Here is an 18,344-nt window from a genome sequence, read left to right as displayed (position 1 = left end):
GATAAAACGTATGTATTTTAAATTAACTTTCGTAAAATTGTTCACTTTACAAGAACTACAGAAAAAAAATGTATCGATTTGATTCCGGCTCAGCTGTAGTAATTCACTCCGTGCCTTTGTGTCAACCTTTTAATCTAACAGAATTTACCTTTATAGATGGCGGAATGTCCATGGACTCCGTCTGTAGCAATTTACACTCAATAAAACGGTACAAATTGAATCAGAGCCACGGCACCGTTCTGTGCATAAGCGAGTTAGTAGCCGCCCCCCTATCCCCCCTACATTTCGCTAGAATGCACCTAATGCATCCAACCTGTCTTTAATTGCGCCGATGGCGGGTTGAAAGAGTTCTTTGTATAGACGTATAGTCGTACCGAGTCGTACGGTACATGCACGCCGCCGTGTGCTTCTATCTTCGTTTTGCAATGGCTTGGCAATCATTAGGCGATCTCCATTTATACAAAAAACGTAGGGCGTTCTGGGTGCTCAATGTTCGGGGTTTGCAAAAAAAGGCAATAAGTCACGAGTAAGGGAAAGACGCGATTGATTGGAATTTTTAGAAGTCCTCGGACGAATGGAAAAGCCGTGCACAGCGAATAATAAATAATTATAAAAATATATTTGACATACACACACGGTCGTCGTTCTTATAAGCAACTAAATGCTTGAGTAACGGGTAAGAGAAACTTTGTATAACTTACATTAGATTTTCTTGAAGTCAAACTTCTTTAGGCACATAAGGGTAAAATTTTTACGGATGAAACGGCAACGTTTTGATAAAACGGCAACGTTTTTGTCGATGGCGCTGGAACGGAAATCTAAAGCTTTAGATTTGTATAAATATAAACGAGACTTAAAAATTAGTTTGCCAAAGAAGTTTCACTTCTGACATGTGGACTTTGTACGCACGTACTTTTTTTAATATTAAGATAGGCTTGCGTTTGACCACTATTTCACCTGTTGTTAAGTGAAAATGTGGTTAAGCTGTAGTACCAATTAGTAGAATGAGAACATCAAATCTTATAAATCAGGGTAAGTTCTCATTTTTATAATAAAAATTTAAACAAAGGAACTTGCCCTTAAAGTAAGGAGACCAACTCCTCGCTAAGTCTCAGTGTTTTGCACAATACTATGAAAGCATTAAACGTAAAATATCTTGAACATCTTTTGTGTTTTATTATTTTATACAATAAAATACTGCTTTTCGACTTAAGAAGTGGATATAAAATGTACTCGTAGCACATGACATGAAAATTTCATAAAACGGAAAAACTGAAACAGTATTTTAGAATCGTTTCCTTACAATACATTCTTTAAAAAATCTGAAGTGGAATGAATAATTAAGCAAATAATTCTATGATAAATATTTGATACATTTCATTTACTATCATTTTATATGGGTAAACAATCATAATACATAAGAAATATAGGTATAGAACGTACGAGACTTACATGCAACTAGGTCGGCAAACAAGCGTACGGCTCACCTGTAACACCAGAAGCATCGCAAGCGCTTTGCCAACCCTACCTCTAAACCCCCCAACCCCAGGAGCTCTGATTATTTTACTCATCAGAGTAACGCAACACTGCTTGAAAGCAGCATTATTTAGCTGTTATCTTCTGTAAGGTCGAGGTACTTTGCCCAGTCCGGTTACTCCATATTTTGAGCAGGATATGTCCTGCTATGCCCTACCTCAGATACTATAGCTGTTGACTATATAATTTTGGCAATTTGTGTAACAGTTATGTCATATTAGGTCAGAAAAATTAGATATAATCTATATTCGAAACAATCGTTTAAGAAAACAACTGCAGAGAAACGACTGCTATATAATACCGCACGAATGGAGTATATAATGTTGTTTAAAATTCGCATATCTTCTATAAATCAGTGCACAGACATTAAAAGTCGATAACAGTTCAGTAACCATCAAACGCTGTGGTGGGCTTAATAGACCCAGTGATACTTATTAGCCTGAATAATTTTAGCCATTAACGGGACCCGTTTTGATGTATGAGCACTCGATGGAGGGTCCTCTAGCATTATGCATGGACTAATTAACATGCTGCATTTTATAGTGGACCAGTCGCCGGAGCGCTGTCAGCTAGCGGCGCCCTTTGAATTTTAATGCATAATTATTTTTCACGATGGCGTTTCATTTTCGAGGCCTTTTTGTAAAACGCCTGATTATCTGGTTTAAAATATTCTCGAGTGCGCATTGCGATGAGAGGAATCGTGATTTTACTGCATTGTTTAAAATTTTAATTTATTATTATGACTGTGTTAGTTTTAAGTATTTTATACTCGGTATTTTTTTCTTCTTAATACTAAATTATAATTACACTAGATGAAGTCACTAAATATTGTTTGCCACTTTTTTACTCTTTTCTAAACTCGGAGCTCTATATCTGGGTGGATTTAAAATAAAAAGAATGTTCCAAATTGAATCAGCAGACCTTGAGGTTAACAAGTTAAATTTAAAAAAAGCAATATTTTAACATAGAATTAAAACTCAATATAAAACTTGTAACATATGTCATACAAATTACATAAATGTCGAGAAAATGTACTTATCAAATATAGTGTGCCACCCTATCATACGCCTATCTCTTTCACACACACATAAAATACGTGAACCCGTCTCAGTCATGATGATACGATTAACAGTCCTAATTACCGGTCGGCATGACCCCAGCCTCTGTTATGTAATTAACTTTTCACTTAACCCTATAAGGGAGACCTTTTAAATGTATTTTCTAGTCCCGGTCGTTTGGACCGAGCCGTGATAAACGGATAGTTTGTGCAGTATTATGTTTCAGAACTACGCCAATTAGCGGAATTTGAGCTTTGCTTTTAATACTAACTGCTGGTATTTGCATTAAGTATTTAACACTGAAACGTTTAATAATACTAATGTTAACATGTTGAAATAAGTTTCCTACGGGAATTCATACCGGACACGTAGTTCCGTTTTTCTGATGCCTCTACATTGACAGGTCTCATTAACGCTGATTTTGTATTCCATAATATTTGTTTTAAAATGTCGTATAATTTTGGTCGTGTATTCGATCTCCGATTCCCCACTTATGCAACCATTTGTGTAGATCATACAAATGAAACCCGCCACAGAAGTAAATCTTTGTGAAGGCTATTGAGTGTGACAGTGAAACGTATATTCATTTATTTAAACGTTAAAGCAGAAATTTTATTAAACTACCCACAGATTTATAAACAAAAGGCAGATGGAGCGTGTGTAACAAAAAGTATGAAGCCACTTTTTATTCATGTGTGCGTGGCAACTAGAAATGGCACTGTAGGAACACGTGCATCTATGTGTGTATAATGATACCATAAAAAGAAAAAAACTCCCTGTATTTTTTAAAATGTCCTTTTACGACAATAGGTTCTAAAGTTTTATTTGGATACATGAATTTATAAATAAATAAATACTTTAATAATAATAATAATATTAATAAAGGTTTCGTTAAAATAACGAAAGAAATAGGTAATATGTCAAGATTTATATAACTAGCGGTCCGTCCACACTTTGCTTCGGGTATTAATTTTGTTTTTGTTTAATAAGGTTTAAATGGACTTTACAATGTTTACAACTCTAGATAATAAAACTTTAGTGTTTTTCAGTAGTATCATATTTATTTCATTAGACAAATTAAAAAAAAACATACATAATTTAAAATATTTATTAATAATAATAATAATAATCATCATCATCATTTATTCACACACACACATACATCGATATACAGACAACTTAAAGACTAGACCAAAAGATTAGATAGTATTACAAATAATTACATTGGAATTTTTTTTATCAACCTACGACATTTTTCGGTAAAGCATAAGCCATCCTCTTTAAAATGTAATGAACACACAACGCAAAATTTTGAAGCCTGCCAATTATTGTCTTGCCTGCTTTGGCGAATAACAGAAACCCATTCCTCGCGTAGAACAACATCTGTCGGCAATCTGCAAAAATCATTAAATAATAAAACTTGACACTGATTACAATATGTATTCTTTAAATATATCTCTCATAATCTCATAAGAATAACAAAATATACCAAAAATAACTTCATCATTATCATATATATGTATATATATATAGGAACTAAATTGATAACCATATACATTTTTATTTAAGCTCCTGCATTAGATATTAATGACCGAATCACAGTAAATGGTAATAACAAATAAAAATACATCTAAATTCGGAATAACTATTTAGGCGTGATATTACGTGTGGAAATCGAATACACGTCCGTACATTTAAAAGTCAGTCTCACTAACGCCTAGACCATCAGGTAGTTTCCCCAATTGAAGGGAAAAACATTTCGCCGAACACTGGCAACACAGTTGAATTAATGTCGAGGTTTTGTGTTCCGAGATAACCATATAATTTATTGAGTGAATAAATAATAAAATCAATTAAATAATTTATAATTACCTGTAAAATGAAATTCCATCCTCTTTTTTTTATTTTTGGGAACAACTTTCACAATGTTTAATAACACAAGACGGCATTTCTTGACACAAAATAATGAATAACTCGAGACGTTTAAACAATACGACGCTATCTTTAGCACTGGTGCGACTTTGTATTCGCTTTTGATTTTGTATTCGCTTTGGTGGCTTCACTCGCATGTTCGGTGCGCTCCATCTGCCTTTTGTTTATTAATCTGAGAAACTACCCTAAAACATTTTCGTCAGCCAATAATACTTTGACACCGCTCGGGTTTGTGGTACGTCTGCCGTGATTCCTACTCGGGATTTATTTATTAATTTAAAGACAGATACAACAATAGATGATACACAAAACACAAAACTTCATACAGAAAAACTCTCATACTGCGTTCATCCATTTACAGGCACCACAACTAGCACAAGCTACAATCGAAAATACATAAATTAAAAACAAGGTATACGAAAAAAATTAAAAATGTTTTAAATCTAGATAAAGCAGTGTTTTCATTTTAAAAATACAACAGATTGGTGTGATCTGTTGTCTGTGGGCAAATATTTATTTCCGGTCTAATTCTCTGTCCCCGGGGATCTCCCCACCGTGCGTTGGAGAGCACGCTAAGCTGTAGGTCCCAAATGTTGTCACAGACACCTGATATTAATCGTTACGCATAGTATATATAAAGTATATATACTCTACGTGGAGAGAATCAGTAAAACTTTAATGCAAATCAATATATATATTAGAGGAATCTTCTGAACGTGCATAACATCTTAACGACAGCAATTGTACCAAATTATATATATATATATATATATATATATATATATATATATATATATATATATATATGTCTAACGTATGCTTTGGGCCACATTGTGATTTTTTAATATAGTCTTAAGATAAGCCTCATAATTAACATATGTTCATATGTTAACGTATGAACAAATATTTTCGATTATATAACAATTCATATACTATAACGATGGTTTGGGGACTCATCAAAATATGGTATACTTTGGGAACTGTCTCTAAAATATACATCTTACATTTTATCAGCAATCATGTACTATAAGTATGGTTTGAGGACTCATCAAAATTTATTTTATTATTTATTTATTTATTTAATTACAATTTGATTCTTTACAAATAAAATTAAAGTTTTTAAATATTACGGTGATCAGAGCTGACAAACACATGCTTTTTTTATTATTTACAATTCAAATAAATTATTTAAGCTACTTACACGCACATACTTAACTACGTTAAATCGAAGTTTTTATTGATTGATAATTCCTAGAAATCATAAAATGTATCACAAAATAACATTAAACATATTCTATTAAAACACATATAAAATAAATCAAAATCAGATGGCCTTTTTATCTAATTTAGAACGAAAATCTAGCTGAAACCACAGATATACAGATTTGAAGACAAAATTATTCACCGTATAACAAATATACTTTTTTTCCGACTCTCGTCAATGTTGATGCGAGTCTGATGCCTATGCTAGGTATAAAATACCTGTATTACAGGTCATCAGTCTCGCACAATCAAAATTTCGCATACAATGCGACTGTCCCCACAATATACTGTAGTATGTATATAGGTATATATGAGTATACTTTGGGAACTGTCTCTAAAATATACATCTTATATTTTATCAACATAATCATAATTATCATCATTATAATATAAGAATGGTATGTTACATCAGAACTTTTGACCGGGTGGACTGATTTCGAGAATTTTTTTTTTTAATCGAAAGGTGGTGTGTGTCAATTGGTCCCATTTAAATTTATTTGAGATCCAACAACTACTTTTCGAGTTATATCTAATAACGCGTTTTTACTTGACGCTATTTTCGAAAATCTCGAAAATCCGCATAACTTTTTACTGGGTGTACCGATTTTGATAACTTTTAATTTAATCATAAGCTGATGCTTATTATGTGGTCACATTTAAATTTTATCGAGATATGATAACTACTTTTTGAGTAATCTTTGATAACGCGTAGTTACTTGACTATTTTTTCGTCGATCTACGTTGTATTACTTGTCGATGTAATTGAAGTTGGTTTTTTTTCGTTTGCCTACAAACACAATTATTTCACGACACTTCATGTTTTAACTTATTTTTTTTTAGATTTGTTAATTTTGACCGAAATAAATTTTTCCAGTTTCATATATACTTAGATAATATTTTCCTAAATGTGTAAAACTATTTTGCTTCCGCTTGCCAATTACTGCGATAAATAAAACACGGATTAAATTTTTACATACTTATTTGTGGTGTTATATGTAATTGTATATCTACTTAGACATGAATAACAAAATAGTTGACTTTTGTCTAATAATGCTAAATTTACTATTAGGTATGCTATGTTTAAAAAAAAAAACAAGAGTAAAATGTGTAAGAATATAAACATATTTAAATTATATTATTTCCACTCTTCTCGCTTTTCTATTTGCGATATCTATACACGGTCACCAACCCGCCTGCCCAGCGTGGTCACTACCCGAGTAGAAAAAAGGTCAGGCTCAACCAGATCATGTATCTGGACCGGATCAGGGTAGAATAAGGCATGCCTGATCCGGCAAGCTCTATCAGGACCAGGTCCGGTCCAGACAAGGATAGCCTGATATAAAATATAATCAAGTATGGTAAGGCATAGTGGATCAGGATCAGGTCCGGTCCAGACAAGGATAGCCTGATGTAAAATATAATCAAGTATGGTAAGGCATACTGGATCAGGACCAGGTCTGGTCCAGACAAGGCTAGCCTGATGTAAAATCTTACCAAGTATGGTAAGGCATACTGGATCAGGACCTGGTCCGGTCCAGATCAGGATGGCCTGAAAGAAATGACGCAAACTGAGCCTGAATCGCGCTATTAATGTTTTTAAGCTCACTTAGTATATATACAGCTATCAGGACAATCTAGCAGGGAGTCCATTTCTACACAGTGGAGCAGTCGTAAGTAATAGGAAATAGTAGTCAGTAGTTAATCATTAGGAGTTAATAAATAAAATTTAATTAATAATAATAATTAATTAATAACATAAAAATAAATAAAAATAATTAATATTTAAAGTAAAGACATAAATAAATAATACATTGGAAAAAATAAACGGAAATAAATATTATAATAATTATGTTAATACGTATTTATATCAATTCTATTTTTTATTTTGTTAAACAATTTTTTCAAAAATATATATTCGTGTTTTTTAAAAGGACCGAACCGAACCCGCTGATCAGGATGAGATGAGATTTCCTGATCAGGTCCAGATCAGGAAATCTCATCTCATCCTGATCAGGTCCAGACCAATCATCTACGTTACATGCCTTATCTAGTCCTGATCAGGCATGCCTGGTCCGGTCCTTCTAAGGAAGACGATAAAATTTCTACTCGGGTATGAGCAACACACATGAGCTCGAACCATTTTTGGCTCGAACTTGTGGAGGCCTATGTCCAACAGCGGACTGCAATAGGCTGAAATCATGATGATGATGATGATGATACAAATAAAAATAAGTGTTGCTTAGCATTATAACTCGAGAATGGCTCGACCAATTCGGCTACTTTTTTTTGTATTATATGTTCCACAAGGTCCACGGAAGGTTTAAATGGTAAAAAAACAAAATTAATTAATTTTTAGTATTAACTTTTGACAGAACGAAGTCCGTCCGGGGACCTAGTAGTTTCGTGTTTGTCTATATGGTTGCTAAATTTGTTAATCTTTCCTGGCTTATTGTTGAGTGCAGATAATTTTTTATAAGTTTTAAACGACGTCAATAGGCGACAAGAAACCCGTACCACAAAAATATTAATTAAATAAAATTATTTTAAAAAATATTTCTAATATGTTAAGTCAACATATCTCAAAACAGACTATCCAGCAACATTCTAGTATAAAAACAAATCTTTTAGAGTTACACGTACTTAGAAACGAAATAAAAACATGCATTCTTATTTCACGTAAATGATATATCCAGAACGCCGAATTCGTCCTATACATATTTATTACGTATGAATCTAAAGGAAAAATTAATACACGTTTTGTTAGTTTTAATTTTTATTTTTATTTGTACTTACAAAGGTGCTAATAATTTTTATTTTTGGTAGTATGTACCTACCTACCTAATAAACTTTGGTTTTGAATTATTCATCTTTACATACATAAGATTTTCATTCCAGAGGCCAAAAAAAGAAACAAATAAAAGACTATTCACACACTTCAATAAAATAATAATTCAATTACTATTTAACTACAATATTAAAATCATCAATGCAATAACGAGTGTTGTTTACGCAAACAAGTGACGACTAGTCCACAAGCGGGGAGTTCCCGGGGCCGCAGTACGGGTGGCGTGGGTTCGTTGCCATGGAAATTATTATCGTATAGGTAGGTTTAATTATATAAGTATCCGAGTGAACCTCGGCAATCGAGGGGTTGTCCGCGATTTTCCAAGGTATAATCTAAACTCACTATCACGTACTCTGCATTTGTGTATTGATAAGCCATACCTAATTACTAATGACAGGTCTCATTCGCACACGATATATTAGGTATACGCGTAAGATCGATCGCTAGGCGCGCGCGCGGGAAGATGGACGCGCTACGACATACGAACCTTACGGCCAGTGTTGCAAAAGTGTAAAATAAAAAATCGGTATATTTGGCTCCGAAAAATCGGTAGAAATCGGTAGATTTTTACTCGGAGTAAAACAAAATATTTTAAGTCAATAATGCCTTGATTTACTTAAATTTATTCCGTTAAATTAAATCAAATTCTTTATTTGCATGAATATAGTTAATACATAAGGTGTTATTAGTTAGAATGTCTCATAATTATAATCTACCTTAAACGGCGTGCAAATTTTTGTTCCATTTTTAATTATAATTATTTTACATTACAGAAAAAGAAAGTACTCAAAAGCGTATACGTTTTATCACTAAGAAACATTAATTATAGAAGTAGTCCATACAAGCATCATAATTACAAACAAATCAAAGATAATAATTGCATAATTTCATTCTTCGCAGCAACTGCTAAATTGCTAATAATGAAACAGATTACTAGTATTCCCGACTTCCCGTGGGAGCAATAGAATAGCACATTGCCGTGAAAGAAGTATAAATTAGCGATGAATTCGCTTAACACTTCACAAAATTTTGCAACTACATTTAATTTGTTAAATGCGAATTGAATCTTCCCATGTCGATAATGAATCCGAATACTAATCCTAATCTATTTATATAATCCAAAAATAATCCATCACTAGTCCTATACCTAATTCAAGAAACAAACCCGAAGAAAGTTATCTTCAGGGATTTTCCCTTGTATACTCACCAGACAATAATAAACTCTAATATATGACGTGTTAGTACAATTTGTTTTAACACACCGCGGATTTGAACGGTCATATTCGACGTCGTGGGAAGAATTTCGGGAAGTCCCCGTGCATTGATTTTGTGTTACCGTTTTCTTTTAGTGTTACCGTATTAAGAATATTATTTTACCTTTTTTTTTTAGAAAATTATATTACATTAGTTGAAAATTCAAAAATTCGGTAGATAGCACTACTAAATCGGTATATCGGTAGACAAGGGCCAAAATCGGTAGATCTACCGATAAATCGGTAGCTTTTGCAACGCTGCTTACGGCGGCTCTCGCCCTACTAACCTAGTAGGGTACCTACCTACTTTCGGTAGTGAAAAATAAATTATAAATTTTTGATAAAAATTAAAATTTATGTATTGATCTGATTTGGAATCATATTATCATCATCATCATTTCAGCCTATTACAGTCCACTGCTGGACATAGGCCTCCACAAGTTCACGCCAAAAATACGTGTACTCGTGTGTGTTGCCAATAGTCACCACGCTGGGCAGGCGGGTTGGTGATCAACCCGCCTGCCTAGTGTGTGTGTGTGAGTTCAAATATTTTTATTTTCAAAACGTTGTCGCGTCGGGGGACTACTAAGTGAGAAAAACAGGTGTAGTCGCAGATTGCAACAAAAGAATTTATAAAGAAATTTGTACATAATAAGACCGTGCAAACTATTTTTTCCAAATGTCACTTTTACTTACTCTGAAGCTGAAACCGCGTTTGCAAAATATTTGTTAATTTTTTTATGAAATCGCAAAATTTTACAATATTTTATATTAAAGTCGATTTTACACTAATGTAAATATATTAAAACATATTCATGGTTCAACAGTTTTGTATTTAAACAGTCATGATTTTCTTATGCTAGACAAATTAATTTTGTTTCAGGAAACAGTTTATATGTATGCTATGTAATGTTTGTTAGGGGATCGCTGAATTGAAAAATTTGCGTGATATATTTTATGTTAAAATTAATAAAATAAAATTAATTAATATTAAGATATGGCATCCTAATATTTTATAAAACTAACAAGAAGATACCACCTACTCGTTGTTACTGATTTTGTCGAAATTTATATTTCTCTAGTGTCCTGTGCCGGCTTTGTACGGGTGACTACTTACCTAGTACAATTATAATTATTATCTCAGCAACAGCGGGGGGCGCGGAGCGAAGGTCACATCGAGCGGGTGACGTCCTCGGTATCTAACCCGTCATTGAATAATATTTTCGCGCGCATTTTTAAATTCATACCTACTACTAATAGATATTTATCGGTTTCTAAGTGGCTTTTATCGTTTTCGATGAGATCCTATTAGAATTTTTCAATAGGGATAATACTTACTAACGTACCTACGTTCTATGTTCGGCTAAGTTCGGACTAGTTTTCGATAAGTTACAAGTTTATTAGAATAATTTTTTGAGTGATGATTCGAAAAGTTCATATATAACAAAACGTAAATTTATTGTTATTATTCAATAAATTTCGTTATGTATGTATCTTATTTCTTTACATGAAATAAATATCGTTTAATGGAATTAATTGTAATATAAGTATCCTCATTCCTAAGGTCAAATTCCTGAAAATAAAACCTTGATAGCTCAATTTGTCGATTTTTTTGGCATCTTTTAAAAAAATAAAATCATAAATTTTAGTATTAAAAATTCCGATTAATTAATTAACGAAAAATACATTTAATAAATTGATTACTTATTTTACTTCATAAAACAAATTTATGCGTCAGCTTCATATGTTACAACTTTTGTTTCCTTTTCGTCCCCGTTCAATACCGTAAGAAATTCAAGCCACTGAAATAGCGTTTTCATCGGTATATGACTTATCAAATTACAGTCTTTTATTGAAAATAGGTATTGTGATATTTTGTGAATAGATCAAATAATGGTGGAGTGTATGTCGAAAAGAAAATCGATGGACTTATCAATGTTGGCAATAGGAACGCTATCTAAAGATTGCCGTATATAGACGAGTGCGACTTACAGTATATGAGCAACAGTTAAATGTGTACAATAATGACTCCAGATTGTATTCGAATAGTAGAGATAATTTAAGGACAGTCCGCGATCATACTCTTAATAGGAAAGAGTACTTGAAAGACTTCTGAAAAATAGGTATTTGAATAAAATGTAACTGTCTCGCTGTATGCCGTCGCCGCACCCCGAGACAAGAAAGGGATAACTGCAGTTCAGACCGTTTTAGGTAGGTAGATAATTATTGACCAAAACAGAATTTCGTAGTCGACTATTTCCTCCCCAAAACATGCCATTTTTATGTTACTAAAAAACCTTCAGCCATGCAACAGAGGTTCTCGGTTTTTTGTAAATACGCATTATTTTTTAATGAGTGTCTGAAAATGTATAAAATAATTGTATTTGCTCGCAAACGAAAAAAAAACCAACTTCAATTACATCGACAAGTAATACAACGTAGATCGACGAAAAAATAATCTAGTAGGTAACTACGCGTTATTAAAGATTACTCAAAAATTAGTAATCAGATCTCGATAAAATTTATATGTGACCACATGATAAACATCAGCTTTCGATTAAATTAAAAATTATCAAAATAGTACACCCAGTAAAACGTTATATGGATTTTCGAGAGTTTCCCTCGATTTCTCTGGGATTCCATCATCAGATCCTAGTTTCCTTATCATGGTACCAAATTAGAGATATCTCCTTTCCAACAAAAAAAGAATAATCAAAATTGGTACATCCAGTAAAAAGTTATGCAGTATAATACAACGTAGGTCGACGAAAGTAGCGTCAAGTAGAAACGCATTATTAGATATAGCTCGAAAAGTAGTTGTAAGATCTCAAATGAATTTTAATTGACACACACCACCTTTCGATTAAAAAAAAATTGTCGAAATCGGTCCACCTGGTCAAAAGTTCTGATGTAACATACATTAAAAAAATACAGTCGAATTGAGAACCTCCTCCTTTTTTGGAAATCGGTTAAAAATAGGCAATATTTCTAGTTTTTGAAGACTCCTACTCCCTATGATGATGAAAGCATGGTCATGAAAGTTAAAGGTTTTACCTTACAAGAATATTTGATCTAGTGTCATTATCCGGGGAGAAAACAGTCGAATACGTTTGTGTGGAGAAAGAACCGATAAATTAGATACATTAGAAACTGTTCCCAAACCATAGGCTACATATGAAAATGTTTTAAAACCAGACTCCAAAGTATACAAATGTCCCCTAACCATACGTCCGCTCGAAAAACTGTCGGCAAAACATACGTTATGCCTATACTTATGCATATAAGTATATGGAAATCGCGAATCTCAAACTGTAATAAATTTTCAATGTCCTTGAGCCGAAAACACGAATAATTGCGAACATACGTCGTTTTGGCTTTGGAGATTTTTTTTACATTTTTAGAGTTAGGTTTCGCTCAGAAAACTATTGGCAACAAGAAAAAAATAATTTGGAAAATCTAAATATGGGTGACTCCTAACGCTATTTTTTTTATACGAAACTTTTTTGCGTTTCTTACTCACACAGTAGCAAGAAGAAGAACGTAATACACCGTGAGTGTTTTTAATGCCAACGCGATTGTCGGATATAATCATAATATTTCTATCTACTCTATCCCTATATGCTTTATCTATTAAAGTCTTTTATTGAAAATACATATTGTTTATTTATAAAATATTAGTGGAGTGTATGTCTAAGATAAAATCCGTGAACTCATTAAGGGTGGCAATAGAAACTCTATCTTGTTACGTATATTGTTGAGTGCGACTTATGGTATACTTTATATGTGAATAAAAATGTCTCCAAACTATATCTTCCAGGTTTTCAAGTAGAAGAGATAATTTGAGGACAGTCCGCAAATTATAGTTCCCTATAAACTGTCCCCAAATCATACGCTTTATATAAAGATACTTTGAGGACAGTCCCCAAATTATACTTCCCTATAAACTGTCCCCAAACCATACGCTTAATATAAAGATACTTTGAGGACAGTCCGCAAATTATACTTCCCTATAAACTGTCCCCAAACCATACGCTTAATATAAAGATACTTTGAAACCAGTCTCCAAAGTATACAAATGTCCCCACACCATACGTCCGCTCGAAAAACTGTCTGCAAACCATACGTTATGCATATATATATATATATATATATATATATATATATATATATATATATATATATATATATATATATTTGTTTGTTATTGTCATATAAAGTTATGAAAAGAGCGGTACAAAGACCTCCTTATATATAATTGCCTTATATATAAATATTGGCGCCATAAATCACAAATATAAATGAAAATCAAATAATAACGAAACGGGTGTCATTAGTAAAACAAATCACATAATAAACCTAATTAATCGACTGTCACGTAGCTGCAATTTAAACATTGTTAGTCACGTGACTGCGGTCGCCGTCTGCCTATTGAACGAATGTTTAGGCGCTACGGTCGAACGTGTTGTTTGTGTAACACCTAACTGTTTAATAACTATTAATAAATAATTATTTTGGCTTTACATAAACGCTGCAAATATTTTAGTTTACCTATTAGTGGCATGTGTGTCTTTCGTATGGATATTCTGAAAGTAGTAGAGTAAAACGCAAATATTATTATCAAAAGCTTAATTAATTTACGCTTAAATGTTATTACGTATATACTCATGACATATTTATGTATGGACGCTTTTTTTTAATTATTCTTTTACCTTTATTATCTATCTATTATCCTTCTCCTGCATGGAGAAAAATGCCTATGCCCAGCAGTGGGATGTTACAGGCTACGGCACGGCGGGGAGACCCACAAGGACTAACAACAAGACCGGAAATAAATATTTGTATAAACACGAATTTCCTCTCCTATCAAAAATCGAACCCGCGACCCGACGGTCGGTTTCCGCGGGGTCGTTTAGGCACCGCTGACACGGCACAAAAACTTTAATATGTATTTATGGACTAAGCAACATTCGCAAAAGCTAATTAACTATATATTCATCATTATAGCCTATACAGTACACTGCTGGACATAGGCCTCCACAAGCTTACGCCAAAAATAACGTGAACTCATGTGTTTTGCCCATAGTCACCACGCTGGGCAGGCTGGTTGGTATCCGCAGGGCTGTCTTTGTCGCCACGAAGACGCTGCTGCCCATCTTGGGCCTGTGTATTTCAAAGCCAGCAGTTGGATGGTTAACCCGCCACCGGTCGGCTTTTTATGTTCCAAGGTGGTAGCGGAACTGTGTTATCCCTTAGTCGCCTATTAATTAAGTCTATATTATTAAATAAAAATTTCTTCATTCAAGTAGGCTCTAAGAGCACCGTCGAATCGTCATTTTACAAATTAAAAACGGTGTAATGGAAATATTAAAAAATTTTGCAATAACGAATTTCGAAAATTAAATTCATTGATTCTAGTAGTAGGTCAATAGGCTATGAACAACTAAAACAAGATCCGAAAAGCAGTTAAGAATGATTTAATCCCATTAATTCCTACTATTTAACACCGGAAGCAATATCCATACATCAGCCCTGTTCTTTGTCCGCCGCCAACAATGATATGAAATATGCCTACATTTTACAAAGGCGCTTCATTTTCGAATAATACCATTTTGTCGGACATTATTTACATTACAGAATACTCCCCTTATCCTTTATTATTAAATTCTTAAAAATAAAATTTAAGGCCAAAACATAAGACCATAATCAAGTAGAATTATTAACATATTTCGTCTTCTTGATACAAATGCGTATTCTATGTCAAGTACCAAAAAGACAGACTCAAACGCTCAGACCATAACATCATCTGTATGGCCTATACAAGCAATGTGCAGTTTTTATTTCGTACCACGTTCTGATTATAACATCCCACAGCTGGGCATAGGCCTCTTTCTCCATGTAGGAGAAAGATCATAGCATAATCAACGCTGCTCCCCTGCGCCATAGCGGGTATTTCAGTATGAATCTTGTTAAATTACCGTGAAGTTACTATTATAGCTACATATCTATACTAATAAATTGAAAGCCGGTTTTTTCGTTCGTTTATACTGCAAAAACTACAGAACCGACCAGAATAATACTTTTATCATAAGATGCAGCGTGTTTCGGAGAAGGTATTAATATATAATATGTTGGTGATTACTTGGTTAAAAATATGCATGGACAGAGGTCGCTAGTAGTAGGATAATAAAGCGGCGAGTTGAAATAGGAGTTCTATGTTATCCGGGGCGAGGTGGCGAATGCTAGGCTAACACGTGGTAGTTTTTTAGTCAGCTGGAGTCTTACATAACCCTCTAGCGCCTCCACGTTGGAGGGTATCCATGATGGATTTACCCCACGTAAAAAAGGGAGTTCTATGTTATCAATTTCCTATTTTTAATAAATAAATAATAAATAAATAAATATCTACACAATACACACACGGTCGTCTGTTCCTAAAGTAAGCAACTTAATGCTTGTGTTATAGGTAACAGCTGACTGGTATATAGCTACATTTTTTTTTTCGATAAACATAGTTATAAGTAATACATATATAAATATATAAATAAATATTTATATTACACCCAGACTCGGGGTGGGAATCGAACCCACAACCCTCGGAGCAGAAAGCAGGGTCACTACAAACTGCGCCAACGGGCTAGTCAAATTATTCATTTTTATTATTAATATTCTGGTTTTAACTACAAAGAATACATACATTTATTGTTTGATACAATAAATTATGTAATGGACATTCAAACATATATAGTATAATCTTTTTCCACACACAGACAGTCCAGACGGATTCCGTATAACACACGATTTTCAGCAACCAGGCTGTGCTGAGAGCGAGCGCCTGTCAATATTTGACTGTTTGCCTTCGCCAATATCGAGAGGTGTTGCGAGCTGTGTCCACAACTTTTATTCCTTGTCGGGGAACGTTACGAATGTTGCTTAAATTGCTTTCACTTGATGCCATCGATAATCCTTACTTGTAATCTCTGTAATTTAATCTAAAGGTAACATCTACCGAGACATTAGGATTTAGTGTTAAATAAATATTATGACTCAGTTATGGTTACTGGATAACACCAGGTACATTACTTCAGTTAGTAATCTACCGAATGTTTAGATTTTTTTTTATGTAACCTTTTTTGGCGTTTTTTAAGTGTCGGTAATCACCTTACGGCGAAATAAATATTCTCATTTGATTTCAATTTCATTTAATTTTATTTAAAGTAATATGCTTAGTTACATTATTAATTTAAAGTAATATGCAGCAATCGCTCTGGTGTAGTGGTGCGCCTACGCGCCTAAAACACCGACGGCTTACAGGTTCGATTCGCGCTCGGGATGGCTATTTTTACGCTTTAGCCTGTAATATCCCACTACTGGGCGTAGGCCTCTTTCCCCATTAGGAGAAGGATCAGAGCTTAATCCACCACGCTGCTCCAATGCGGGTTGGCGGATATATTCCCTACTATGAGTAACGATCACTAACAGGTGTACATGATAACAACCGGGAACGACGGCTTAACGTGCTCTTCGAGGCACGATGGGGAGACCCAAAAGGACTGCACGAACACCCAGACCACGGAAAACACCTCTATGGCCAATACAAATGTTTGTCATGTGCGGGGATCGAACCCGCAACCGCCAGCGCAACAGGTACAATCCATGGCTGTAACCGTTGCGCTAAGATGGCTATTTGTAGTTGTACAAGTATTTCATTTCGGTTTGGATGTCTGTCCTTGTGCGTCTTCACACCGTGCCTCGGCGAGGATGTTACGCTGTCGGTCCCGGTTGTTATCATAAATACCTGATAGCGATCGTTATTCAAAGTAGGTAATATATCCGCCTACCCGCAGTGGAACAGCGTGGTGGGTTAAGCTCTAATTCTTCTCCTACATGGAATAAGAGGTTTATGATCAGCAATGGGATGCTATAGGCTCAATTAATGCATCTGTCATGACACCGTAATCAGCAAAACTAAGAAAAGCAAATATCGATCTATATTACCATATAGTTAGGTGGCTTCAATGACGCCGATTGCTGTTACACAATGATATACCTTCAAATATAATCTTTATATGTCATATTCTTTTCTTTTTTAATTTCTTGTAATTTGCATACAATTTACCATAAAAAGGTTTACCTAAACACTGCAAAAAATGAACTTATAAGCATATAATTATAACATAACATAACAACATACTCGTAACAATACACTTTATTGTACACCAAAACAGAAATAATACATATTATTGGCTTAAACAGAGTATCATCAGGTACAAAGGGCGGCCTTATCGCTGAAAAGCGATCTCTTCCAGGCAACCTAGGGGCCGCCGTTATACCGGCATTATACCTATGTGCCTTTGTGCATATTATTATTTTGTAAGTTTTTATTTTTTAAGACTTATGTACTTTCACTTTTATGCACAAGTATATTTCTTCTTCTTCTTCTTCTTCTTCTTCTTCTAT

General features: G+C 33.9%; 1 long non-coding RNA gene across 1 annotated transcript; it reads right to left on the bottom strand.

Moving 5' to 3' along the window:
• Positions 1–3,720: 3,720 nt before the first annotated feature.
• Positions 3,721–18,107, bottom strand: LOC123659784. Its single transcript, XR_006744087.1, has 4 exons — positions 18,086–18,107; positions 16,333–16,338; positions 4,467–4,706; positions 3,721–3,988 (listed from the first exon to the last, which is right to left on the bottom strand). It is a non-coding gene; the product is annotated as an uncharacterized LOC123659784 (long non-coding RNA).
• Positions 18,108–18,344: the final 237 nt, after the last annotated feature.

The sequence above is a fragment of the Melitaea cinxia genome, chromosome 14 (genome assembly GCF_905220565.1).
Source record: "Melitaea cinxia chromosome 14, ilMelCinx1.1, whole genome shotgun sequence".
NCBI lineage: Eukaryota > Metazoa > Arthropoda > Insecta > Lepidoptera > Nymphalidae > Melitaea > Melitaea cinxia.
The sequence above is the reverse complement of the archived record's forward strand: the minus strand, read 5'-3'. Positions and strand labels throughout refer to the sequence as shown.